The sequence below is a fragment of the Panthera pardus genome, unplaced genomic scaffold (assembly GCF_024362965.1).
Source record: "Panthera pardus isolate Hobbes unplaced genomic scaffold, ASM2436296v1 HiC_scaffold_8, whole genome shotgun sequence".
NCBI classification, from domain to species: domain Eukaryota; kingdom Metazoa; phylum Chordata; class Mammalia; order Carnivora; family Felidae; genus Panthera; species Panthera pardus.
In genome coordinates, this window is record NW_026527013.1 from 64,264,468 (window position 1) to 64,292,036 (window position 27,569).

A 27,569-nucleotide genomic window follows, 5' to 3' on the forward strand; every position below is an offset into this window, starting at 1 on the left:
CGCAAAGTTGAGCTCACAATCAGAAATTACAGGATTCACAGAGACATGAGGTACAAGGGAAGAGTGTCATTAGAAATGACTCACAGGGGCACCTGGGTGGCTCAGTCAGTTAAGCATCTGACTTTGGCTCAGGTCACAATCTTGCAGTTCGTGAGTTCAGGTACCACATTGGGTTCTGTGCTGACAGCTTAGAGCCTGGAGCCTGCTTCAGATTCTGTGTCTCCCTCTCCCTCTCTACCCCTCCCCTTCTCACACTCTGTCTCTCTCTCAAAAATCAAGCATTAGGAAAAAAAGGAGCGCGCCTGGGTGGCTCAGTTGGTTAAGCGTCCGACTTCAGCTCAGGTCATGTTCTCACGATTCCTGGATTCGATTTATTTATCTCAAAAATAAATAAAATGTAAAAAAAGAAATGACTCACAGTAGGATTAGGCTTATAAGCAATTCAGCATATGGAATTATGAGGTACAGAATGTATACCATGTGAGTTTGGAAGGTTTAAAATAATAAAATACGGTGTAAAAGCATAAAGAAAGGACAAGACAGTGTTCAAAATGACTGTAGTCCTTTTCAAAGTCATTGGTGAAAAAGTCATCCAGAGAACTATCTAGGAGAACGGACCTGTGCATAACTTGCTGATAGCACCCACTGTGGGGCTCTGTATTAATTTGTGGATTTATGTAAGGAGAAATAACTCCCAGTTACTATTATTTCCCTTTAGTGTTGTTTTGTATCCCACCAACGAGGTAAAAGTACTACTTTTATTCTAACGTTTCTTTATGAAATTTCCTACAACTACTCAGCTTCTCAAATATTCATTGTATTGGATTTCTCCAGAGAAATAGAACCAATAGAATGTGGGCATTATAAGGAATACATGAGATTTATTATAAGGAATCAGCTCCCCATTACGAAGATTGCAGTTACCAAGATATGCAGATACCCAGCTGCAGATCCAGGAGAGCCGGTCTGTCATTCCATTGTGCATCTGAAGGTCTGAGAACCAGCAAAGCTGATGATGTGAGTTTCGGGTTGAAAACCAGCAGGTTCAAGACCCTAAAAGAATCAATGTCTGAAGGTTGAGAAAGACCAATATCTCAGCTCAATCACTGAGGCAGGAAGAATCCCCTCTTATTCGGTCTTTTTGCCCTATTCACTTCTTCAACTAATGGGATGAGGCCCACCACACTGAGGATGGCAATCTGATTTACTCAATCCACCAATTCAAATGTAAATCTCGTTCAGAAACACCCTTCCAGATACACCCTGGGTAATTTTTGGCCAAATGGTCATGTTTAATCACTGTTCCAATGAGAGGGCAGTTACAACTGAGATTTTTGTAGAAATTGCAGATTGTTCTTCCAAATCCAGTTGCCCTCTACCGTGGTGATAGAATTAGAGCTGGACATGCGTGTGAAAAGTGACTATATTTCCACACTTGGATGCAGTCTGATATGACGACACAACCAAATCATTGCTAATGAAATGTAAACACAAGTGGTCTCTGTTTTTGCTAAGTCCGGGCCATACAACACTGAATTATGGTCCTCCATCTAGTTTCCCCTCTAATGAGCTATAACATCAACGTGTGTGTGACCCAGCTTTGACAAAGGCATGAGGTTGGCTGCCGAAGGGAGAAACAAGGTTCAAAGAATGTAGAACATAGAAAAATGCCTACTGCTCCTGGAGTTTTACATGGGAAAATGTCTACAATTGTTTGTCATGTAAGCTAAGACAGATTGACTTTTGTATATTAACCGATTTATGGTGGGGTTTCTTCCTTATATTGGTTTAGTATTTACCTTAACTCACAGAGAAATCAGCATCGTTAAGTGAGGGTCAGGGCACGGGTATAATATGAACCTCAACTAGGTAGTCTAGGCTCTCATAAAGCAATAGAGAGGAGAAAATATGGCAAGCTAGCTACTTGGCGGTATCTATGGATAAGCCATGCGAAACATTTGGTAAAGCTATTGTTTTTCACGACTTGGAAGGACCATATGTCTATTCCAGAAGAAAGCAGACTCTGTAGCTACACAGACTCTAAAAGGAACTTATTCTCCAATTTATACATGGCCAGAGAGGAAAATGAACCGGGAAGAAACTCCCAGTGGGCAAGACCAAAGACAGTAGTGGAAATAGACAAGGAAGAGAACCCAAAGCATCCAAAAACTCCCTCTCAATGCCAGCTCCTGAGCAGAAATCCTTACTGCTAGAAGTTAATTACTGCTGAGTGTTTTTTAATAGTTTCTTCTCCAAATGGTAGTTATTTTAGTCCCCCACCCCACCTTTCTCCCCCCCCCCGCCCCGTTAACTCATTGCTGACCGGGTATTGGGTATGTGGGTGGAGGGGAGGTGTCCTAACTTGTCTTATTTACGTTACCAGAATGTAAGAGCTCTGTGCTGACTCAGTGGAGAGAATGGCAGTCAACGGATCAGATTTGGGGTCAGTTTTTTGGCAAAAAGATGAGTCAGTTCTGTTGGTGGAAAGGTGGATGGACATAAATAATGCAGCTGCCAGAGAGACAGCCTGCGGTCGAATCTGCTGGTTTTTCACCAGAACATCTTTTGCCTCTTTTCGTGCATCGCTGTGGATCAGCTGATGCAAAAGCCAAACTTTCCACTCACAGCAGCCCTGTTCAAGAGATATAAGAACCAAGGGCCGTGCTCCATCACCCCTTAATTAAAATGACCACGAAGGTGCTCACCTGCTCTCTTGATTAGTGCGCAGATTTTTTTTCACTCCAGCAAACATCGTAAGTAAATGTATTACTGGAGCCTCTCTCTTTGCGTTTCAAGTAAATCGATCCAATGTTCATGTGTTGTTTATTCTTCATTAGTCCGGAGGTCCCACCAACACTTGCCTCACCTAGATCACTGGATGTGAAACCTTGAGACCGAAATATCAAAGAGCACATCGATCCCACAATTCTGAGTGTGCTGCTCAGGTAAGGGGAAGAAACCAATGACTCCAAGGTTATTTTTGACACGTAGACTCATTACAATCCTAATTCCTGTGTCTATATGGCAGTGTGTGAGCCTTTCACTGAGATCACTTTGAATTACGCTGGCCGGAATGGGGAACTTCTGGGCTCATTGAAGCCACACATCTCTCTGAAGTTCCAAAACAAACAAGCAAGCGAACTTTTGATTCCACCATGGTCAGCTTCTTAACCGGTCATAAAGTCTCAACTATCGGGTGTGTGATTCTAATATTTAGTCCAAATAGACTGATGTAAAATGAAAATGAGAAAATCCATGATTCACGTCATAAGGCCTCTGGAAAGATGGCAGCCATTATGCAAATCAACTTAGAAACTCACATGGACTTATGAAAATTGGATTCCTAATGCTTCAGACTTGCCGGCGCTTAAAAAATTCAGATAGTCACTATGGTTAATGAAGTAGCCAACTCAGTTACTACTTGTTATTCTTAGAGCCGTTTCCAGGGGTCCTATTTGCTATTTCCTTTTTCTTTAAAAAGTTTTTAATGTTTATTTATTTTTGAGAGAGAGAGAGAGAGAGAGAGCGCACAAGCAGGGGAGGGGCAGAGAGAAAGGGAGACACAGAATCCAAAGCAGGCTCCAGGCTCTGAGCTGTCAACACAGAGCCTGATGTGGGCCCTGAATTCACAAACTGTGAGATCATGACCTGAACTAAGTCGGAGGTTAAACCGACTGAGCCACCCAGGTGCCCCTGTTATTTTCTTTTTCAAACATAATAGCCCGAATTTAAAATAATAGAATATCCAAGGTGTATTTTACATCCAAATCCTCTTTGAAGTCTTCTCATTATCTTCTAAAGCATGAAAAAAAATGTGCTCTTTCCTTTTATAAGAGGAGGGATAATAGAAATGATTAGTATTTACTCTAACTCAAGAATTGTATACAATTTAGTAACTCCACACTATTATAAGAGGTGATTTAAAAAATCCATTCTATAACGATGGGAATATTCCATCTCCTTATAAGTTAATTTAACTTATTATACAAATACATTTTAATGATTCTATACAATTCACATTGAGAAGACACACACTTGTATTCATTTACAAAGACAATGGATATTTAAAAGTCTTTTATTTTAGAAAGATTTTGTGTTTAGGTTTAATATAGAAAAACTATAGTACCACTTAAAGCAAAAACCAAAGGCTCTAGAAACTTGGTCAATACTCAAGCTATCCATAATGTTGTCTTAATCAATATAATTATTAACTAAACTCTCATAAGCTGATATATATTATAACTCAAAGGTTTGATTTCACATATTCTGGTTTTATGGGTTGTTATAATAAATAGTCTTCGCTCCATAGATTGTTTCCAATTTTTTTTTCTTCACACTGACTGAAAGGCCCTCGGTATCTCCTAAACATCAAAAAACATAAAAAGTGCCTACATAAAGATCATATCGTAGACTTAATTGTGTGTTTGTTTTTGCTGGTTGTTTTTGAACAATTTCAAACTTGCAAAAAAGTCAAAGAATTTTTTTTTTAATCAAACGATTTGAACGTCATTTGTGGACACCATGGTCTTCCAAATATCTCAGTAGGCACAATGTATAAGCAGGGATATTTTGTACACAGCCAACACAACAGTCAACACCAGGCAAGGGACACTGATATAATACTGTCATCTGACATTCAGACCCACCTGGCTTCTGCCACTTTTTCAATGTCTTTTTGGAGAAAGATCTCAGTTGATAATCACAAATTACACTTAGCTGTCATCCTTGTTTTCTCTATCTTCAATCTCGATTACTTCCTCCATCCTTTTTTGACTATCACACTTTGGGGCTTCTCAAAAGCAGAGGCCAATTACTCTGCACAATGTTTCCCAATTTGTGTTTCCCTAGTGGTAACATATTTACTTACATTCAGGTTATGCATCTTTGGCAGGAGTATTTCAGAAGGGATCCTGTGTTCTCACTGCATTCTATCCAGTAGAATATGGTCACGATCTATCCAATATTTTTAAAGATATGATTAACATGTAAATCAGTGGACTTCGAGTAAATCAGATTACCCTTGATAATATGGGGTGGGCCTCATCCAGTCAGCTGAAGGCCTTAAGAAAAACAACTAAGGTCCCTGAGAAATAAAAAAGTAATTCTGCCTCCAAACTGCCTTCACACTTAAGACACAACATCATCTATTCCCTGTTTCCAGCTTGTTGGCTGGTCCTAAAAATTCCTAACTACCAACCCCCACAATGAACCAATTCACTAAAATTCCTCTCTCTCTCTCTCTATCACCACCTTCTGAGATAGAGATACCTGTCTATACTATATATAATTCTATACATATTATATATGTGTGTATTCATATCTATCCATTGATCCACCAATTATCTATCTATCTATCTATCTATCTAAAACAATAGTCTTTCCCACTGGCTTTATTTCCTTGGGGAACTCTTGTCATAATACAGTTTATGACATCTTTTCAGTCAGCTGCCCCCATTCCCCTCCCTAACACTCACCAAAAGGGTGGAATAATTTCTCATGACAGCAGCCCTTCCCAAGATACACTGACATCAACATAAACAAGCACTTGGTAGATTATACCAAATTTCTGAGTGGGATTTCTCATGGCTGCTTTGTTACAAACACAAGACTTAATGGAAGCAACCTGTTTATGTAAGACCTTCTGAAGAAAATTGTTATACTCTGCAGGGTAACCAACATATTTAATTTGCTTGGTAAATATGTTTTTTTTTAATACCTGAATTTTTTTTAATTTTAATTTTTCTTTAATTTTTTTTTAATTTACATCCAAATTAATTAGCATATAGTGCAACAATGATTTCAGGAGTAGATTCCTTAGTGCCCCTTACCCATTTAGCCCATCCCCCCCTCCCACAACCCCTCCAGTAACCCTCAGTTTGTTCTCCATATTTATGAGTATCTTATGTTTTCTCCCCCTCCCTGTTTTCATATTATTTTTGTTTCTCTTCCCTTATGTTCATCTGTCTTGTCTCTTAACGTCCTCATATGAGTGAAGTCCTATGATATTTGTCTATATCTGACTGACTAATTTCACTTAGCATAATACCTCCAGTTCCATCCATGTAGTTGCAAATGGCAAGATTTCATTCTTTTTGATTGCCGAGTAATACTCCATTGTGTATATATATATATATATATATATATATATATATACTCCATTATGTGTGTGTGTGTATATATATATATATATACACAATACTCCATTGTGTATATATATATATATATATATATATATATATATGTATATATATACCACATATTCTTTATCCATTCATCCATCGATGGACATTTGGGCTCTTTCCATACTGTGGCTATTGTTGATAGTGCTGCTATAAACATTGGGGTGCATGTGTCCCTTCGAAACAGCACCACTGTATCCCTTGGATAAATACCTAGTAGTGCAATTGCTGGGTTGTAGGGTAATTCTATTTTTAGTGTTTTGAGGAACCTCCATACTATTTTCCAGAGTGGCTGCACCAGTTTGCATTCCCACCAGCAGTGCAAAAGAAATCCTTATTCTCAGCATCCTTACCAACATCTGTTGTTGCCTGAGTTGTTAATGTTAGCCATTCTGACATGTGTGAGGTGGTATCTCATTGTGGTTTTCATTTGCATTTCCCTGATGATGAGTGTTGGTTGGCTATCTGGATGTCTTCTTTGGAGAAGTGTCTATTCATGTCTTTTGACCATTGCTTCACTGGATTATTTGGTTTTGGGTGTGGAGTTTGGTAAGTTCTTTATAGATTTTGGATACTAACCCTTTATCTGATATGTCGTTTGCAAATATCTTCTCCCATTCTGTAGGTTGTCTTTCAGTTTTGCTGATTGTTTCCTTTGCTGTGCAGTAGCTTTTAATTTTGATAAGGTCCCAGTAGTTCATTTTTGCTTTTGTTTCCCTTGCCTCCAGAGACGTGTTGAGTAAGAAGTTGCTATGGCCAAGGTCAAAGAGGTTTTTGCCTGCTTTCTCCTCTAGGATTTTGATGGCCTCCTGTCTTACATTGAGGTCTTTCATCCATTTTGAGTTTATTTTTGTGTATGGTGTGAGAAAGTGGTCTGGGCTAATTCATCTGCATATCGCTGTCCAGTTTTCCCAGCACCACTTGCTGAGGAGACTGTCTTTCTTCCATTGGATATTCTTTCCTGCTTTGTCAAAGATTAGTTGGCCATACATTTGTGGGTCCATTTCTGGGTTCTCTATTCTGTTGCATTGACCTGAGTGTCTGTTCTTGTGCCAGTACCATACTGTCTTGATGATTACAGCTTTGTAGTACAGCTTGAAGTCCGGGATTGTGATGCCTCCTGCTTTGGTTTTCTTGTTCAAGATTGCTTTAGCTATTTGGGGTCTTTTCTGGTTCCATACAAATTTTAGGGTTCTTCGCTCTAGCTCTGTGAGGAATGCTGTTGTTATTTTGATAGGGATTTCATTGAATATGTGGATTGCTTTGGGTAGTATTGACATTTTAACAATATTTGTTCTTCCTATCCGGGAGCATGGAATCTTTTTCCATTTCTTTGTGTCTTCAATTTCTTTCATAAGCTTTCTATAGTTTTCAGTGTATAGATTTTTCACCTCTTTGGTTAGATTTATTCCTAGGTATTTTATGGTTTTTGGTGCAACTGTAAATGGGATCAATTCCTTGATTTCTCTTTCTGTCATTTCATCGTTGATGTGTAGGAATGCAACCGATTTCTGTGCGTTGATTTTATATCCTGCAACTTTGCTGCATTCATGAATCAATTCTAGCAGTTTTTTGGTGGGATCTTTTGGGTTTTCCATATAGAGTATCATGTCATCTGCGAAGAGTGAAAGTTTTACCTCTTCCTGGCCGATTTGGAAGCCTTTTATTTCTTTGTGTTGTCTGGCTGCAGAGGCTAAGACTTCCAATACTATGTTGAATAACAATGGCGAGAGTGGACATCCCTGTCGTGTTCCTGTTCCTGACCTTAGGGGGAAAGCTCTCCGTTTTTCCCCATTGAGGATGATATTAGCGTTGGGTCGTTCATATATGGTTTTTATGATTTCGCGGTATGATCCTTCTATCCCTACTTTCTTGAGGGTTTTTATCAAGAAAAGATGCTGTATTTTGTCAAATGCTTTCTCTGCATCTAGTGAGAGGATCATATGGTTCTTGTCCTTTCTTTTATTGATGTGATGAATCACGTTAATTGTTTTGTGGATATTGAACCAGGCCTGCATCCCAGGTATAAATCCCACTTGGTCGTGGTGAATAATTTTTTTAATGTATTGTTGGAGCCGGTTGGCTAATATCTCGTTGAGGATTTTTGCATCCATATTCATAAGGGAAATTGGTCTATACTTCTCCTTTTTAGTGGGGTCTCTGGTTTTGGAATAAAGGTAATGTTGGCTTCATAAAAAGAGTTGGAAGTTTTCTTTCCATTTCTATTTTTTGGAACACTTTCAAGAGAATAGTTGTTAACTCTTCCTTAAATGTTTGGTAGAATTCCCCTGGAAAGCCATCTGGCCCTGGACTCCTGTTGTTTAAGAGATGCTTGGTAAATATCAATCAATATAATATACAATTGTATTTTTATAATGACTTATGTTCAACTTATTTGTTATATTTAGAAAGGCTACAGCTGCATTACAAGATTTAAGTAACTATACTGTTTGTCACATTTTCATCTGCTGTCGAGAAGTTTATGGTGTGGTCCCTTTTTAAAATTTTTAAAAATATATATTACTTTTGAGAGAGAGAGACAGAGACAGAGAGAAAGCAGGGGAGGGGCAGAGAGAGAGGGAGACACAGAATCTGAAGCAGGCTCCAGGCTCTGAGCTGTCAGCACAGAACTTGACGCAGGGCTCAAACTCACAGACTGTGAGATCATGACCTGGGCTGAAGTCAACCACTTAACCGACTGAGCCACCCAGGCGCCCCTAAGTGTGGTCCCTTCTATTAGACCATTTTACTGAACATGCCACAAGCCACAATTATGATAAAATTTATCTATAAATATTAATTTAGTTTTTCTATTAATAATCCTGTCTTCCAAGAAGGATAGGCATTACCATCATTCCTGTAAATACTGCATAAAATTTTAATGATAAAAATTATTATTTTTGTTTGTAAATATATATAATGTAAAATCTTACTGATGGTACAACATCACAGATGATAAACAAGAAAACCCCTTAACTCAATGCCCCTGCTATGGCTGAGCCAACTACATTTTTCTACTCTGACCTACTCGATGTGTTGCTCTAACAATCCCTGAATTTGGAGATGTTACTTTAAAAATGATCCCAATTTCTCAGGTTGTGGACCTACTGGTTTCTGGCATTTATCTCAAGGTTACATCAACCCATAGTGAGTGCACTGGAGAGAGAGGACGTGGTCTGCTCTCTAAAAATGTTTCGAGTGTCTTTGCTTCTATACTCCCTGGTGGTATCTTAATTGACCAAATATTCACTCATTGATGTGCTCACTGAAGTGTATCTCTTCCAGAAGGTGTAAGAGATTCTGGTTTCCATTGTTTTATGTGTGTATTATTCCTTTGGGATCACTGAATTAGAACATACAAATGCCCTTTTCAAATGCATCCATGAAATGAGTCTGTATAGACGCTCATACAGGGAACCTGATCTGCCATAATGGTGACTGGACAATACAGTTACTCTAGGTCATGTATTAGCAGAGAAATCTAGCATTCGTATGATGGTCACCAATGCCTGTTGAATGTGGTTAAATGTTTTAGGGTAACTAAAGAAGTTGTGAAGTAAAATTAAACAACCAGCCAGCTCTTTGATGGTGGACAAAACAAACCTCGGGATCTACTCTCAGGACTTGGTGTGGTAGGTTGGGTGGGCTTGTTCCACAAATATTAGTGATGATGTTTTTCCCCTAAATACCCTGGTACAGCCTGCATGCCATCAATCTATGTATTTGGTGTTTCTGTATTAAAAACAAACAAACAAACAAGAAAACAAACAAACAAACCTGAAGCAACTCTGATAGACTCAGCGGAGACCCTAAGAACCTAACGGACTAATGGATGGACAAAACGCTGTGCTGTACCAACTTACTGACTTGCTTGGACTCTCCGGGCTTCTATTTCTCACCATTTCATTAGCATAAATACCGTGGAGACCTCCGGCTCTTTCCAGGACTCGGACGCCTCAGGGAATAATTGGGTGATTTGGGGGGTTCTCTTCAGTGATATGTAGGTGACAGTCCTGGGTGCCCTGTCTAGGAAACTGAGACCCTGCGATTCCATTTCTTCCATCCCAATGAACCCATGAAGAAATGGGTAGAACCATCGGTAGAACCATCAATCTGTCTGCAGCTGAACATCAACCACGCCAATGGGATCAATCCCCTATTCAATGCCATGTAAGAAAAAGGGGAAGAGCCAGAGCCTGGTGAACAGCGTGATAATGATGTCTGCTTACACAGGCATGCCTCTCCTGAACAGCTGTAATTTTAGGATTCTCTGTTATGGAACCTAACCTGTTTACTGTATTGTGGAGGTAATAGGCAGAGAAATAAAGAAATAAAAATTGGGGCACCTGGGTAGCACGGTCAGTTAAGCATCTGACTCTTGATCTCAGTTCAGGTCATGAACTCATGGTTCATGAGTTGGAGCCCCAGTTATGTGCTGACAGCTTGAGTCTGGAGCCTGCTTGGGATTCTCTCTCTCCTTTTGTCTGCTTCTCCCCTCCTTGTGCTTATTCTTTCTCAAAGTAAATAAACTTAAAAAAAAAGAAAGAAAGAAAAGGGAAAGAAAAGAAAAGAAATAGGGGCACCTGAGTGGCTCAGTCGGTTAAGTGCCAGACTTCAACTCAGGTTGTGATCTCTTGGTTCATGGGTTCAAGCCCCATGTCGGGCTCTGTGCTGACAGCTTGGAGCCTGGAGCCTGCTTCAGACTCTCTCTCTCTCTCTCTCTCTCTCTCTCTCTCAAAAATAAATATTTTAAAAACTTTAAAGAAATAAAAAATTACACTGATGATTAATTTCTAAAAACAACCAAAAAACCAAAACACTATGAAATCCTGAGATTAAAAATGACTCTTAGCTTATAATTTATAGTTGTCACTGAAGAACAAAAGCCAAATGAAAGCATTTCTAAGCACAAAATAACTGACGAAATTTTCAGCAGTCTCTTGCAATTCGGGAAGAAGAAAAACGACTGCAAAATGAAGTCCTGTCATATAAGTAGAAATTCTGAGTGCAGGGATCGGTTAATCTAGTTTAAATAAGATCAACCACCACAATTCTAGGGGATAGTCACAATTCTTATTTTGTGGGGTTAAAATTTAGAGCTAACATATTGGATATCAAAAGTACATAAGAAAAGATAACCACTAAAAACAGACAAATAATGGGTAAATTTCAAAACTTAGTGGAAGAAAAATAGTAAGGAAACTTGAATTAATATAAAAAAGAATTAATATAAAGTCATAAATTAATATAAAAAAGAGAAATTGAGTAAAATTTAGGAGAGCAGCATAAAGTAGCAAAACTAAATTACAATATATCTATAAATATAAATGTATACATTAATAGCTCTAGGAAAAGGACAAATATTAAAGAGACAGGTTATCATGCAAATGAAAGACCAAGTCAACTATTTTATCATAGGCTTTAAGTTATATATCTGCAACATTTTATGTACAGTATTTCCAAACAAATACTAAAGAAGCATTGGCAAATGTATTACCAATTGGTGAGTTTTTATAGTTGATTTTCTTTAATTTTTATTTATTTATTTTGAGAGAAAGAATGGGAGCAGGAGAGGGGGGCCAGAGAGAGGGAGAGAAAATTCCAAGCAGGCTCTGAGCTGACAGCACAGGGCCAGATGCGGGGCTCAAACCCTTGAACCACGAGATCATGACCTGAGCCGAAATCAAGAGTCAGCTACTTAACCGACTGCACCACCCAGGCGGCCCTCATATGGGAAATTTTTAATGGCTTCCTCAACATCAATGATTTTAACCGGGGTGAATGAAGGAGAAAGCCAATGTAAGGGTCATGGAGAAACTGAAGGAAGAAAGAAATACCAAGAAGAGACGCCAAGGACCAAGAGAAGATCTTAAGAGAGATCTGAACGAAAACACAGGTTAGCTGCGAGGAAGGGCCAAGCAAGTACACACTTCTTAACCGCAAATGGAGCCAGAAGACAGTGGTAGAGAATTTCACTGTGCTGGGGGCTGGGGGTGGGGGGGGGGGGTGGGGTGGGATATGAAACTCTGGAAGAAATAAAAAATCTATCCATGCCAAACTGTCTCCTAAGAAGTGTAAACAGAGACTGAAACCAACAGACCTCTCCTAGTGGCATTTATAAGGAAGGTAAAAGTTAAATGAGGCTTTTTGATAGAAAATAAAGTGGTTGCAGACAGTGGGTATTTACAAGGGCCAACAAGGAACCTTGGGCCACATAAAATAATAATACCTAAATCAGCATTAAGAGAACGTAATAGAACATCTAATTCAGCCAGAAAAAGAAAAAGGAAGTTTCCTTCCGGCAAAATCCAAGCCAGTTTGGGCATCAAAGTACAGGTTGATACTTTATAACCCACCGAATAAATTAGGAGTCGTTGCCTTCACACTGACACAAACAAAGAAACAAATACAAAGTGCGAGAGGGAAGGGAAGTTACACAGTTTCAAAGTCACCCTGCACAGCCAACGTTAATTATAAGGAGAAAAGGGGTAATTTGAGGGAAGTGTTGGAGGAGGTCATGAAGCAGACATGACAGCCAGTCGACCTGTGGCTGGACCCCGGCCATCTACAGTCCTCGCCCCCCTCCCATTCCTAGAATGTGCGTGTCGCTTGTCCTCCCCCTCCCGGAAGCTGCCCCAAGGACACAGCCCTGAGAGTGACGTGGTGCTGACACCAGCTGTACAGGCAGTGCATGTGACAGAATTCCATCCAGGACACTTTAGACACTTACAGATTTGGGCGTGGGGCACTCATCTCATCTTGTGGCGCCCAAGGCAAACCTCAGATGTAAGTTCCCTTGTCAATTACACCTGCCACCTACCCATGGTAGGTGGCGGCCTCTGTCTTCCGTCTCTTCCTGCCCCGCACCCACAGGGATGATCTGACACCATTCAGGTCTCACCCAGGAGGCCCCCAAGGGTATGCACCAGCAGTTGGCTGTACGGGAACAGGGACCCCCTGAAAACCCCAGCTGCCTCAGCTCTCTTGCTTCAGGGACTGAACTGAGCACATCGTGGCAGAGAGGCACTCTGGGGAAGCGAGGACAGGGGATGGGAGGGTGTTGTGGTGCCTGACAGTGAGACAGACACAGTGTCCCCAGCCTCCCCGCCACCCTCACCTCCAATACAGAGGAAAGTGAGAGCACAGTCACAGGAACCTCAGTCAGCAGGGCGGCCCCCGTTCAGGACACTCTCCTGATGACAGAAAACATTCTCTCTGAGCTTATTGATACAACTGCCAAGATCCAGAAAAATGCCAGGAGATCATGCAGGTATGGTTGGTGTAGCCATGGGATATGGGGTCTGGGGAAAGGGGCATGATGGTATTTCTCCGAGTCAGGAAATGGAAGAAGTGAGCAACCTCGCCACCCACCTGCCCTCTGGCAGCACCTGTGTGATGCTTGGGGGTTCTGGGCACTCACTGCCTGATGGACTGGGTCATTCTATCCTGCATCCAGGCTTGACCCGGGGACCTCCCTGGGTGTGCTCGACCCAGGAAATCCATAGAGGAGAAACAAAAATTCTTAGGAAGCTGGGGATGAGACAGAGCCCTGTGTTTGAAGACCCAGAGGGAGCCACATTCACTGCAGGAATGGAAGCCTAGATTCTCCAGTTCTTCCTCCAGCCCCTGGTATGGGGCGCTGATACCCATGCTGAGCCCAGTCACAGGGCAAGATATTTATGATGTTGGACAATTCATTGTTGATCTTGAGGAAACTGATAAATGTTGGGAATGGGTACAGGTTGTGGGAAAGATTCAAGAAAGAGAGGAAGCTCTGAAGGCCAAAACCTCCCCACCAATGGGAAAGGACTGGTAAAATAACCTGGAAGCAAACTTGGTTTGACCTCCTTGCTATAGGAACCCCACCTGAACATGTAGACAGGCAACTCAAGTCTCTGTTGGACTTAAAACCTGAGGAACAGCTCAGACCTGCCTCATCTGCCCCTACGACCCCTGATGTACCCCCTGTTCCAGCAGAGGCCTCAGGAATACAGTCCCATTCGGTGTGGGGACCAAGATTGCCAAGATTGGAGGTGATGGGAGGCCTCATGTTGAGCTCACTATTCTCTCATCCTCCAGAAGTGAACAAAGTATGGCACCTCTGGTGGATACTGGAGCTGGATGTCCTCTAATACGTGGTACCCCCCTGAAGTTTTCTGGTCCCCTCAGAGCCATGGATGATTATGGGGTCAAGCAGTTATAGTCAGGAACATCCTTTGGCACTGAAAAGCAGGTGTTACTCCCCATGAAAAGAAGAGGTTTTTACCTCTCCAATACCAAGGAACACATTGGGCACAGGTATCCTACAAGGTCAAACTCTGCAAACCTCTGTTGGTGAAGTTGGTCTCCAGCTTAGAGTAGCAAACCAGAGCTGAGGGGAAACGCCAGCTGGGAACCAGTAAGCCTGCCCCTCAGCCCTGTGAAGGGTGGTGGTGTCAGATGATATAAATTTCCTGGGGTGAGAGGCATTAGGAGATAGGAGAAACCAAGAACTGTACCATGTGGTTATTATAAACTCTGCTTAAATTGCTTTCAACAGCCTGATACGGTCACAGAAAAGATGGCCCATGGTGGATGATGGTGGTAGGACTATTGAGACCTGAACAAGGTGGTGCCCCTTCCATGCATCTGTGCCCAACACTGCCGTCATCTTAGTTACCTTGGCCATAGTCTTAGGAAGGTTCCATGCTGGGCTGGACTTAGCAAATGAATTTTCATTGTACCCTTGGCCACTGAGTCACAAGATCAATTTGCCTTCAAGTGGGAAGGACAACAATGGACCTTTCAAATGCTCCCCCAAGGTTATTGGCACAACCCTACCATGTATCAAAATGGCAGTGTAGGACCTATCCCCATTCTCCTTCTCCACATCAGTAAAATGGGCCATTATACTTTAATGGTATAATGTTAACTTATGGAGACTTGTCTCTGCTTCCGGACACCCTGCAGGATTTGCTGGAATATTTATGAGGATGATAATGGGCCATGAACCCACAGAAAATTCAAGACCAAGGCACGGCCAGACCATAAGTTTTTGGGAGTCACATGTTTGGGTAAGCTGCATTGTTGTCCCAGTAGTTGTGATTGATAAGGTGCAAACTTATCTGACCCTTGAAAATGTGAAAAAGGTGCAGGCCTTTTAGGGATTTGGGGTTTGAAGGACTCTTATTCCTTGCGTGGCACAGTGCCATGATGCCTTCCACAGCCTAGAAAGGGTACATGTGGGACTGGGGATCAAAGGAGCAAGCCACATTTGAAAAGGCAAAAATAGGGGCGCCTGGGTGGCTCAGTCGGTTAAGCGTCTGACTTCGGCTCAGGTCGTGATCTTGCGGTCCCTGAGTTTGAGCCCCGCGTCGGGCTCTGTGCTGACACCTCAGAGCCTGGAGCCTGTTTCAGATTCTGTGTCTCCCTCTCTCTGACCCTCCCCTGTTCATGCTCTGTCTCTCTCTGTCTCAAAAATAAATAAACTTAAAAAAAAATTTAAAAGAAAAAGCAAAAATAGCAAGGAAGCAGATTAAAACTCTGGGCATCTTCCTAGTAGGGCTACCATTTAAGTTAGAGGTGTCTATGATTCTGGAAGGTGTGGGTCAGGTGCTGTGGCAGAGACCAGAGGAGAGAGTGCCCCTAGGGTTTTGGTCTCAGCTCTGGAAGGAGACAGGAAGCAGATATAGCCACATAGGGGACCAGCTCCTGGAGGTGTGTCCCGTGTTCCTCCAGGTAGAGTAGCTTCCACATAGTCAGTGGGCTTAACTCTGTGGTTTGACTGGTGATCACTCACGAGCTCTGACCACAAACCCTTTGTATTGACAGTTGGGCTGTCCTCAAGAGATTAACCCTACGGCTTGGACAATGGGAATCCAAGGGGTGGATGATCGTGAATAAGTTCTTGTAAGGCCAGGATGCACACGGGAAGACATTTGGGTCAGCCTGCAGGAGCCTGGGGCAGTCGTCACTGTCTTCCATGTCCCAGCTCATAAGGCACTGACACCTCCTGGAATCAGGAAGCTGATGCCCATGCTGAGGTACCAACCCTAACAACTGACCCCTTCAGTCGACATAACAGATTGGGCACATGAGAAGGAAGAGTGGCCATCGTTGCACCCAGGTGGATGGCATGTTGCCAAGGATGCCAGATTGTCCTAGAAGTTCAGTGACATGGTTACTGCAGTAACAGCATGTCCTGTGGGTTCTAAACAATGCCGTCTGCCAGAGTTCCCAACAAATAAGGCATGGACGAACGGATTACATTGGGCCCTCCCTCTGAGTGAGGGTTCTAAACATACCTTGGTTTGTATAGACATGCTGAAGAAGCTGGGACAGATGTGGATCAGGAGCTACTAGGGAAATCTGTGTAGGAAAAGGGGCTTTATAATCAAGTATTTTTCAAGTTGAATCTCCAAGTCATCCCAGACTACTCAGTCTCTACTGCAATTCCCCTGTCCTGCTGTAGGCTGGACCTGTTGAACCACGCCATACCCAGTGGAACATACACCACTTAAAAAAGGAAGGGGTTGGAGGTCCTGGTCTGACATATGTCACCCGCCGGTACCTCTCCTCACACGTGACAATCCTGACTTTCCCAGCCAACATGCATGGTATGAACAACCAGGTCAAGTTGCTAAGACAGCCAACGTCCTCTTCTCTTATCAAGTCTGGGTGGGCATATTCCATTCTCCACATGTACTATCATTGCCATTGTCTTTGTTTCCTCCATTGGCCTGGAGGACATTGTAGCACATATGGAAGACCTTACTAAAATTCACCCAGCAAGCCTTGAGTGATAGACAAAGCCTGTCCTTATTGAACCCTGAAGGGTCTCTAATGAGAAAAACTGTCCTCCGAATAGGATGGCCTTGGACATTAGTACTGCCTCTCGAGGAGGCTCCCGTATCATTATCCAAAGAGAATGTTGTGTGTTCACACTGGACGAGTCTGTCAAGGTGTCATCTTTATTAAATTACATGAGGGCATGAGAGAAGACCTTGAGCAATCTGATCCCCAACCTAGGGGACTTAATAAATCAGTGGTTCACATCATGGAGCTCTTGGTAGAAAAAGTTGTCACTGATTTTAGGAATCACCGCCTTAATCTGTGTTTTCTCTTGCATGTGTCTGTTTTGCTGCTGCCCAAGACTAGCCTCCTATGTAAGTTCCTTGCTTATTACACCTGTCACCTGCCAGTCTAGAGTGGTCACCTCTTTCTTCCGTCTCTCCCTGCCCTCCATATACAGCGGCTGATTTCAGATCTCACCTGGGAAGCTCCCAACAAGGTTTCAAACCAAGGAGAAGTCTGAAAGCCTCTTGATCAATTAATCACCAATAATGGGGTGAACCTGTGTGGCACCTGAGAAGATGCAAATGTCCATCAACACTCCAATCACTAAATATTGTGGAAATTCACACAACGATGACAATGAACTAACTAACTACCTGTAGAGCCAATACAGTGAACGAATTTTAAAACTATGTCGGACAAGAAACAAGTCACTGAAGAATATTCATAGATTGATCCATTGGATTCCATTTAAAAATACTTGAAAAAAGAAAGCCTAACCAAACATATGGGCTTGGGTTTCATACATTCAGAATCATAAGGGATAGCAAGGGGTATTAATGCAGCTATCTGGCACAGTGTTGGTCTTTGGGAGGAAGAGAGGACACTGAATAAGCAACAAACAGGTGATTTCAAATGTAGTAGTAATATTTCATTATTTTAGCGGGGATGTGGGTTCCATCATGATGATTACATAATTAATTAAACCAGTTGGTATGTCCGCAATATACCAGAATACGTTTTTGAAAGGTTACTTTGGCTGTTGGATGGATTACTGGCTACAAGAGTGGAAGAAGGAAGACCAGCTGGAAAGGCACTGTAGTAATTCTGCCAAGAGATGATGTTGGCCTGAACTAAGGCGTTGGCAATGGAGACAGAGCAAAGTACATGGCTAAAGTGTGTATTTGGAAGGTAGCACCGATTGACTTTCCACATGAAAATGATGCAAATACTGATTAAAAGGGAGATGTGCCAAATGACTCCAAGTTTTTAGCTTTGATGACTGGAGGGTGTTATCCCATTGGAATTAATTCCTTACGGAGAGGTTGGCAAGCAAGAGAGAAGAACAGACGGAAGAAATGAACATCTCATGAACAGTAGAAGGTCTGGAATCTAGAGCACAAGTCTAAGAGCCAGCCTTGGATAGGAACAGACAATATTTCTGGAATATAACAAGAGGGCAGAGGGAGTCCCCATCTAAAAGCTCCCATTTTGTCAATGAAGCATAAGGTGAACCCATTGTCTGATAAAAGGGAGCAATGGAAGTTTGGAAGAAAGAGGAGAAGATATGTAGAAATTTTTTTTTATCATTTTCAGCAGTTTCAAATGATTATTTGATTCATCCAAGTCCTTGTGATCAATATTAACTGTAAACTTTATCTTGTAACAAATTTTCAAGGACAGTGATTCTCAAAGTGCTGTTGAAAGACACCTGGGGCCGCGAGACCTTTTTAATGAGGTCAAAATTATTTTATTACTATTACTAAGATGCCATTGAGATTTTCCCACCCTCATTCTCTCAAGAATTTGCAGGCGACTGTTCGGGAAGCATAATGAGGTGTGGTGATGTCATTGGTCTGATGAGTAGAGGGATTTGTATTTGCACATTCTAGTGTTTTCATTTTTAATATAGTAAGTATTAGTGTGTATAACCTATATTAGTAAAATCTCTTTATGGTCCTTAATCATTTTAAGAGTAGAAAGAGTCTTGAGGCCAAAATTTTGAGAAATACTGTTTTAGATAAATTATCTTGTCCTTAACATTATGGAAAAGTTTATTTCTTTTTTTTAATTTTTTTTAAACGTTTTTATTTATTTTTGAGACAGAGAGAGACAGAGCATGAACGGGGGAGGGTCAGAGAGAGAGAGGAGACACAGAATCGGAAACAGGCTCCAGGCTCTGAGCTGTCAGCACAGAGACCGACGCAGGGCTTGAACTCACAAACCGCGAGATCATGACCTGAGCCAAAGTCAGACGCTTAACCGACTGAGCCACCCAGGCACCCAAAGTTTATTTCTTTAAAAGAAATGTTTCTTCCAGTTAACAAATGATTTATATGAAAAATAGAAAAGACAAAGCCTTATTTGAAACACTGATGCCTAGTCATTACATGTTATTTTGTAAAAGAGCTTATAGAAGCCTCCCCTAACGTTTATTTTGCAGGGTCCAATATTAATTTTCACAGAAGGTCTATTGGCTTTTTATGGAATCATTTTCATGGGGAATTCTCTACTCCCACACTTCAGTGTGTTTGCATGCAAATACACAAGTGCCACCTTGACCAGGAACACTGTATTTTAAGACTAAACCAATGTCATCTCTCCCTAACCTTCCGGGACCCTATATCCCCTTTCCCTGACCTATATTGCCCCCAACACAATTGCCACTTGGTACATCACTGTTTATGAACCAAAAAGTAGATGATCACTAGGCACCAAATCTTCCAGTGCCTTGATCTTGAACTTCCAGGCTCCAGAACGATGAGAAATAAATGTTTGCGTACAAATGAAATGTTTACCCAGTCTATGGCATTTTCATTAAAGCAGCCAAAAAGGATTAACATAGGGCCACACTTTCCTGGTGTTTTGTTTTGTTTTGTTTTGTTTTGTTTTGTTTTGTTTTGTTTTGTGAAAACTGGACATTTGAATAGTACAACATGCAGCTCTAGAAATTAGATTCTGTCTTCTGCAGTTTGTGATTTCTTTTTTATTTGCCAAGACATGCTGTGGTCAATTTGTTTAGTGACTTCTGCCAATTGTATTTGTAGACACTATATTCTTTGTTGCGCGTTGCCACTAAGTCTCTGTTTCTTAGCTTTCGTTCATTGAGGTGTTTGACAGAGATTTCCTTCATTTCCAAAGAAATCTGTCTTTGCAGATTGGCTGTGCAATTGAGGTTCTCTTTCAACACTCATCTAGGCTAGTGCTGGGCCCACGCACAGCCCAAACGAATGCTTAGGGTCTTTTTAGTTCTTTGCTGAGCATGCATCTTGGCCTGGGTATGTGCATGACTTTTTAAAGTCCCTAATATGCTATACATGGTTATTTTTGAATGCCCTAAACTTCCCAAAGAACCTCCTTTTTTCAAATTTTCCTTTCAGGCTTCAGGCAGACTGCTCCTTGTCTCAACTGTAATTTTGTGCCATAGACACCTTCAGATTGTTCATCACCTAAAAATTCTGTACCTAATTCTGTATGGGGGTCTCCACACCAACAAGCAATTATCAGACACCAGCTGGGGTCCTACCATTCAACCCAATCTGATATGATCTACCCAGAGATAGCATCGGACCCCACAAGTTAAGGGCACTGCTCTATAACCACCCACCACCCACGTTAGATGTCGACCAAAACTCCAGGTTGTCAGCTTTGCTTCTAGCCAACAGCCGATTGCTCGGAGGTTTCCAAGCCCACCTCCTGTGGTTGGATTAAGGTGCTAGAACTGCTCACAGAACTTAGAGAAACATTTTACTCTCCAATTCACCAGTTTATGGTAAAAGGGTGTACCTCGGAAGCAGACAGATGGAAGAGATATATAGGCCATGGGGAAAGGGCATGGGGCTTTACACTGTCTCCAGAGAGCCACTGTGTCCACAGGTTTACCAGCTCAGAAACCCCCAGAATCCTGTCCTCTGGGGTTTTTATGGAGACCTCATGAAACAAGCAGGAATGATTAAGTCATTGGCTATTGGCATTGAATTCTATCTCCATTCTGTCACACCTCCCCTGGGGTCAGGGGGCGGGACCAAAAAATCCTAAACCTCTAATCACCTGGTTGTCTCCACTGCCAACCAGCCCCCTTATTAACATGACAAAAGACCCTTTAATTGCGCTTCTCTCTTAGCAAATTCCAAAGGTTTTAGTTTTGTGCCCAGAATAGCCAAAGACCAACTATGTGTTTCTTATTATAAATCACCATAGCACACCCCCTTCCAGTACTTTTGAACTCTGGAAACAGCTTTTCAGGCATCGGTGAGTTCAGAGCTAGGCAAACCAGAGACAGAACTTGGGGTCAGTTCTTCAGGTAGCTTCCGGACAGGTTAGAGAAAACATAATAATTTGTTATTGTGTTCTGGTCTTCTGCCTCTGGAACCAAGGACAAATTTCCCACTCTGGGAACAAGGACCAACATCCTTTTTTTTTTTTTTTTTTTTTAAATTTAAATTCAAATTAGTTAACAGACAGTGTCATCTTGGCTTCAGGAGCAGAACCCAGGGATTCATCTCTTACCTATGACACCCAGTGCTCATCCCAAGTGCCCTCTTTAATGCCTGTCCCCCATTTAATCCATCCACCCACTCACCACCCCTCCAGCAGCCCTCACTTTGTTCTCTGTATTTAAGTGTCTCTTCTGGTTTGCCTCCTTTTCTGTTTTTCTCTTATTTTTCCTTCCCTTCCCCTACGTTCATCTGTTGAGTTTCTCCAATTCCACATATGAGTGAAATCATACGATGTCTGTCTTCCTCTGCCTGACTTATTTCACTTAGCATAATACCCTCCAGTTCCATCCATATTTTTGCAAATGGCAAGATTTCATTCTTTTTGATCACCTAGTAGTATTCCATTGTATATATAAACCACATCTTCTTTATCCATTCATCCGTCGATGGACATTTGGGCTCTTTCCATAATTCAGCTATTGTTGATAGTGCTGCTATAAACTGGGGGTGCATGTGCCCTTTCGAATCAGTATTTTTGTATTTTTTGCATAAATTCCTAGTAGTGCAATTGCTGGGTCATAGGGTGGTTCTATTTTTAATTTTTTGAGGCACCTCCATACTGTTTTCCAGAGTGGCTACACCAATTTGCACTCTCACCAGCAGTGCAAAAGGGTCCCCTTTCTCCACATCCTCGCCAACACCTGTTGTTTCCTGACATGGGCCAACATCTTTAAGACTGGTGCCAAACCCGGGATGGGGTGGGGTCTGACAACGTGAAAAATGCCACAAGACTTCCCTACCATTTACATGCTCTCTTTTCCTAAATTCAGTATTTGTTCGGTTGCTATAAACCTTTGACCGTTTTCTAGAGTTCTGACAAAATTGGTTCTGATAGTTTCTGCTCCTTTTTCAATGCTTCTATGGCAGGATTGAATCTCAGGACTGCCTGCTCGATCATTTTCCTGACACCACTTTGCTAGCGATTTTTTTAAGTAGTTTATTTCCCTGTGTCTTGCAAGGAAACTGGGACTGGTGAAGGTAACACAGGACCAAATACCATATGAGTTTTACTAAAATTAGATGTTTCACAGATACCGACTGCGCTTCTCTGGGGAAATTTTCTTATGGAGATTCCACTGAATATAGGACCACAACATGATTGTTGCAAAAGGAGTAACTCCAGATTTAGAGTGAATATAACTGGGTTATGGTGCCTTGACTTACTCAGGGACCCTCCAAAAGCCACGAAACACTGCAAGCCTGTTTTCTCGAAGACGTTGGCGATCATAATTACCTAATATTCTTCTAAACATATGCTGGAAAGGACACAGGATAAAGAATCTGAGAGGATTATTAACATATAATGTTCTATTAAGATAATTTATAAAAAATAATACCAACGATAATACTCTTTTACTTAAGTATTACTGCAATTTCTATCATAGTCTGTCTCCATCATACTTTTCAATTTTTCATATCACAGTGACTTTGTTGAAATGACACTGTGTTTCTCAGGGAAAGCGTCTGGTCCACTTACTGAAATGTCCTGAAGTAGAAGAAAGAAACACATAGAAGGAAAGAACCCCAGTGGGTCTGTCACCAAATCTACGAGTCCACTGGCGTTTCATGCATTGACTTTATTTTCCAGGGGTGCTCGTAAGCGAAAGAAGAAAAAGAGGAACCCAGGAAGGTCAGAACCGGTGAATTATTTAGGTTTGGTTCAGAAAAGTTCACTTTATTCCATTTAAAAGCGTTCAGAGACCTTATCTCAAAAAGTCTTTGCATTTAACTAGACAGTTTGGACATTTGAGTTTACATAGGGCAAACCATCCCCTTGCATATGGAAGCAAGTCAAAGGTAAAGGAAATCTGCTCATTAAATGTATGAGATGAAAATACCCACAGGCAGTTTTAATGCAGTAAAAATACAGTCTAGGGTTTCTAAATGAGCTCAGTGTATGAGGCGTTAAGACCGAGCTGCTGTGCCTTTTCCTGAAATGTGAATTAGTCAGAAGGATTCTCAAACTTGAGCTTCCCAGGAGAAGGTTAGCTTGTTTGGGTTAAAACCTGAAAAGTGACCATTTCCAGTGGTGAAGGCCATTGTCTGCACACCAGAGCTATACCCTAGCGATAAAAGATCATTTTAAGATGTCCTTCTTCAGACACATTTTGAAACTTAATTCGAAATTTCCAATCACATCAAAAGGTAGAGAGAACAGTGAAATAGATCGCCACTAATCTCCTACCAAAATCAACACTTATTTATACTTTACGAATCTTCTTTTGTCTAGACTCTCCTGTGCCCTTGTCCACACACATGCACACTCGCACACAGTAAATTAATTTGAAGCAAATGCCAGTCGACCCGTAGTCATCCATGAAGACTCCAGACTGTTTCTCTTAAAGATTAGAAATCTACTTTTTTTTCAGGTTTAAACAAATTTATTTATTTAAAAACAGGTTAGTTGACATACAGTATAGTATTGGTTTCAAGAGTAGAACCCACCCAATAAAAATTAAAAAAAAAAATTGGGGCGCCTGGGTGGCTTAGTTGGTTAAGCAACCGACTCTTGATTTCAGCTCAGATCATGATCTCACAGTCCTTGAGTTCGAGCCCCACATTGGGCTGTGTGCCGACAGCTCGGAGCCCGGAGCCTGCTTCTGATTCTGTGTCTCCCTCTCTCTCTGCCCCTTCCCCGCTCATGCTCTGTCTCTCTCTCTCTCTCAAAAATAAATAAACAATAAAAAAAAAAAGAGAGAGAGAGAGAACCCACTGATTCATCTCTTACATGGAACACCCAGTGCCCAACCCAAAAGTGTCCTCCTTAATGCCCATCACCCATTTAGCCCATCTCCCCACCACCTCCCTTCCAGGAACCCTCAATTTGCTCTCTGTATTTAAGAGTCTCTTATGATTTGCCTCCCTCCGTGTTTTTATCGTCCTTTTCCTTCCCTTCCCCTCTGTTCACCTGTTGTTTTTCTTAAATTCCACATATGAGTGAAATCATCTGATATTTATCTTTCTCTGACTTATTTCGCTTAGCATAATATACTCTAGTTCCATCCATGTCTGTGCAAATGTCCTTCTTTTCTTTCAATTTTTTTAATGATTATTTATTTTTGAGAGGAAGAGAGACAGAATGAGTGAGGGAGAGGCCGAGAGGGAGGGAGACACAGAATGTGAAGCAGGCTCCAGGCTCTGAGCTATCAGCACAGAGCCCGACGCGGGGCTGGAACTCACAAGCCATGAGATCATGACATGAGCCGAAGTCGGACGCTTAACTGACTGAGTCACCCAGGCACCCCGAGATGTCATTCTTTTTGATCGCTGAGTAGTATTCCATTGTATACATATACCACATCTTTATCCATTCATCAGTCAAGGGACATTTGGGTTTCTTCCATAATTTGGCTATTGTCGATAATGCTGCTATAAACATTTGGGTACGTGTGCTCCTTCAAATCAGCACTTACCCAGGCATCTGGGTAAATACCTAGTAGTGCAATTGCTAGGTCATAAGGTAATTCTATTTTTAGTTTTTCAGAGATCTATTTTTCAATATAACTTGAATACCATTATAACTAAAAAATAATAATACTTTAGTATCTTTAAATATTCAATCAGTATTTAAGATTTCCCCATTGAGTCATTTTTTAAAAATAGTTGATAATTTGAATGAGAATCTAAGTAAGGTTCACATATTACACTTGCTTGGTGTGTCTATTAAGGTTATTTTAATCTACCAGAGTCTCTGTCTTTCTGTATTTGACCTTGTAATGTATTTATTGAAGATACCAGTTAGTGTTCTTGTAGAATGCTCCACCATCCGAACTTTACAATCCCACATGTCCTTCTGTCATTTCGTACGTTCCTGTGGCACCTATGTGTCTCCTCAACTTGTAGTTGAGTTTATGTTCTTGAACTAATTCAGGCTGATTTTCATAAGAAGCAGTTCGGGGTCATACTGAGTCACAGAAATGTAAAGCATGAGCTGCAAACTTCAGTAGATCATGGAAGAAGGTTTATTTTTTTAATTTTAATTTTTTTTTTATTCGAGAGAGAGAGAGAGAGAGAACAGTGGGAGGGGCAACGGGAGAGGGAGAATGAATCCAAGCAGGCTCCACGCTCAGCACAGAACTTGATGCGGGGCTTGATCCCACAACCCTGGGATCATGACCTGAGCTGAAATCAAGAGTTGGACGCTCAGCCAACTGAACCACCCAGGAGCCCCATGGATGAAGGTTTAGATCATAGGGTCAAGACAAAATGTCAATTCAGTATCGGGAGGAAAATGATGATACATAGAGAGGCTGCAAATCTTAGTTCGCAAACCTCAGAGTTACAAAAGATCACTTTTTTTTCCCCCCATAAATCAGCATAAATTCTGACTTCAAGCTCCCTGTCTCCAGGCTGGCAGAAACATTAACTACCATTTACCATCAGTTTGGCAGAATGAGAACTTACAGTCAAAATTAAAGTTTCTGTGAAAGAGCAAAGAGATGTCATATTCCTGCACATTTGCATTTGTAAAGTGAATCACACCCGCCCTCCAGCGATGATTCCCTGCCTCCTTCACAAATCCCACTGTGCATATTTGCATATGCAAATGCAATTAATACCTAGAAGTGGGACTCCTGGATTTCAACGGTGAAATCTAAATATTTAGGGATCTTATCTCATTCCCTCCTGAAACATTGCTTTCGCTTAGCTTCCATAATTATCCCCATTCCTGGAAACAGTGTTCATTGTCAATTTCTTAAGCAGAAAAGAAATTACAAAGTGCCAGTTTCTTCCACATACGCAACCTGGTTGTATTATCATAATCATCCTATGAGTTAGGCAGGCTGCTGTGAAGTCACCCTGAAACTCCACACAGTTTCAGGTTAGAAACCGTTGGTTGGACTTGAATCTGTCCTACTCCCAAACTGGTCCCCTTTGGTAACTACTGAGCTGCTCTCCTCAGGGCAAGTGCTGAGCGATGGCTTTTAGGTGAGAGCAAACAGGCGAGGCTTTTAGCAATTGCTGAGAAGTCACAAGGTTTAAGTGTGTAGGTTTATAGATCCCTGCGGTGTGGGGAGCCTGAAATGATAGCAAGGATCTAAATGACCTTTATCTGAACTTCCAGATGGGGGACTTAATTCAAGAATCAAAATTCCACATAACAACACTTAAAGAGATTTTCATCTAACATATTTTCTGGCCAAGAAAGTTTGTGTGTATGTGTGTGTGTGTGTGTGTGTGTGTGTGTCTGTTTAAAATAGTTAATGCTTTCATCCCTCAAGGCTGCAACTCCTGTTTCAGTTACTTTTTGAAATGAGTGTTGTTTGAAGAACTTCACACTGTTTTTCCTTATTTGTCCCTACAAACAAATAAATCACTCTTTCCCAGCAAGTTCTGCGTTCCGTTTGTGACAAATTTCCAAACCTGACTCACTGAAAAATGGGAGGGTTTATTTTTCTTTCCCTTTTGTGAACGAGGCATGGAGTCGGAAATTGCCTTCAGTGACAAATTCCTTTCGTCCCTAATCCCTCACAGAAATACGGTAGTGAACTACAAGTGACAGAGGGTTCAAAGAAACAGGTGATCTCAGCCTTATACATAAAACCTATCTTGAAACATAGGAGTAACACAGAAATGCTTACCCCATAGCTTTTTTTTTTAAATTGGGCTTAAATGGCTTCGCACGTGAAACAAAATACAACAGTATTGAGTCTTCCAATTATTTCATCACCCATAATTTGCCTCACACACCAATCACTCACTTAAAATGTATAATTCACGATTTTTGGTAAATTACATTATTAATTTCTAAAAATTGCCATACAATACATACAACATAAATTTCTCAGGTGAACTGTTTTTCAGTTGCATCTCGGTGGCATTAATTACATTCACGATGTTGTGGAAAATCACCCGTAACCATTTCCAAAAAGTTTTCATTTATTTGGAACAGAAACACAGTTAGCTTTAAATATTAATGCCCCATCTGCCTGTCCTGTAATTTCTGTCCCTAGAATTTGCCCATCTCGGTACTTCACACAAGTGAAGTCACTTATAAGTTGTTTTATAATGTGTTTTGTTTCCATTAATCTCCAGATCTTTTCTAATTTCTTTTTTGATTTATTCTTTGATGTAAGAATCTCGTTTAAGAGTCTTGATTTCCACATATGTTTGAATT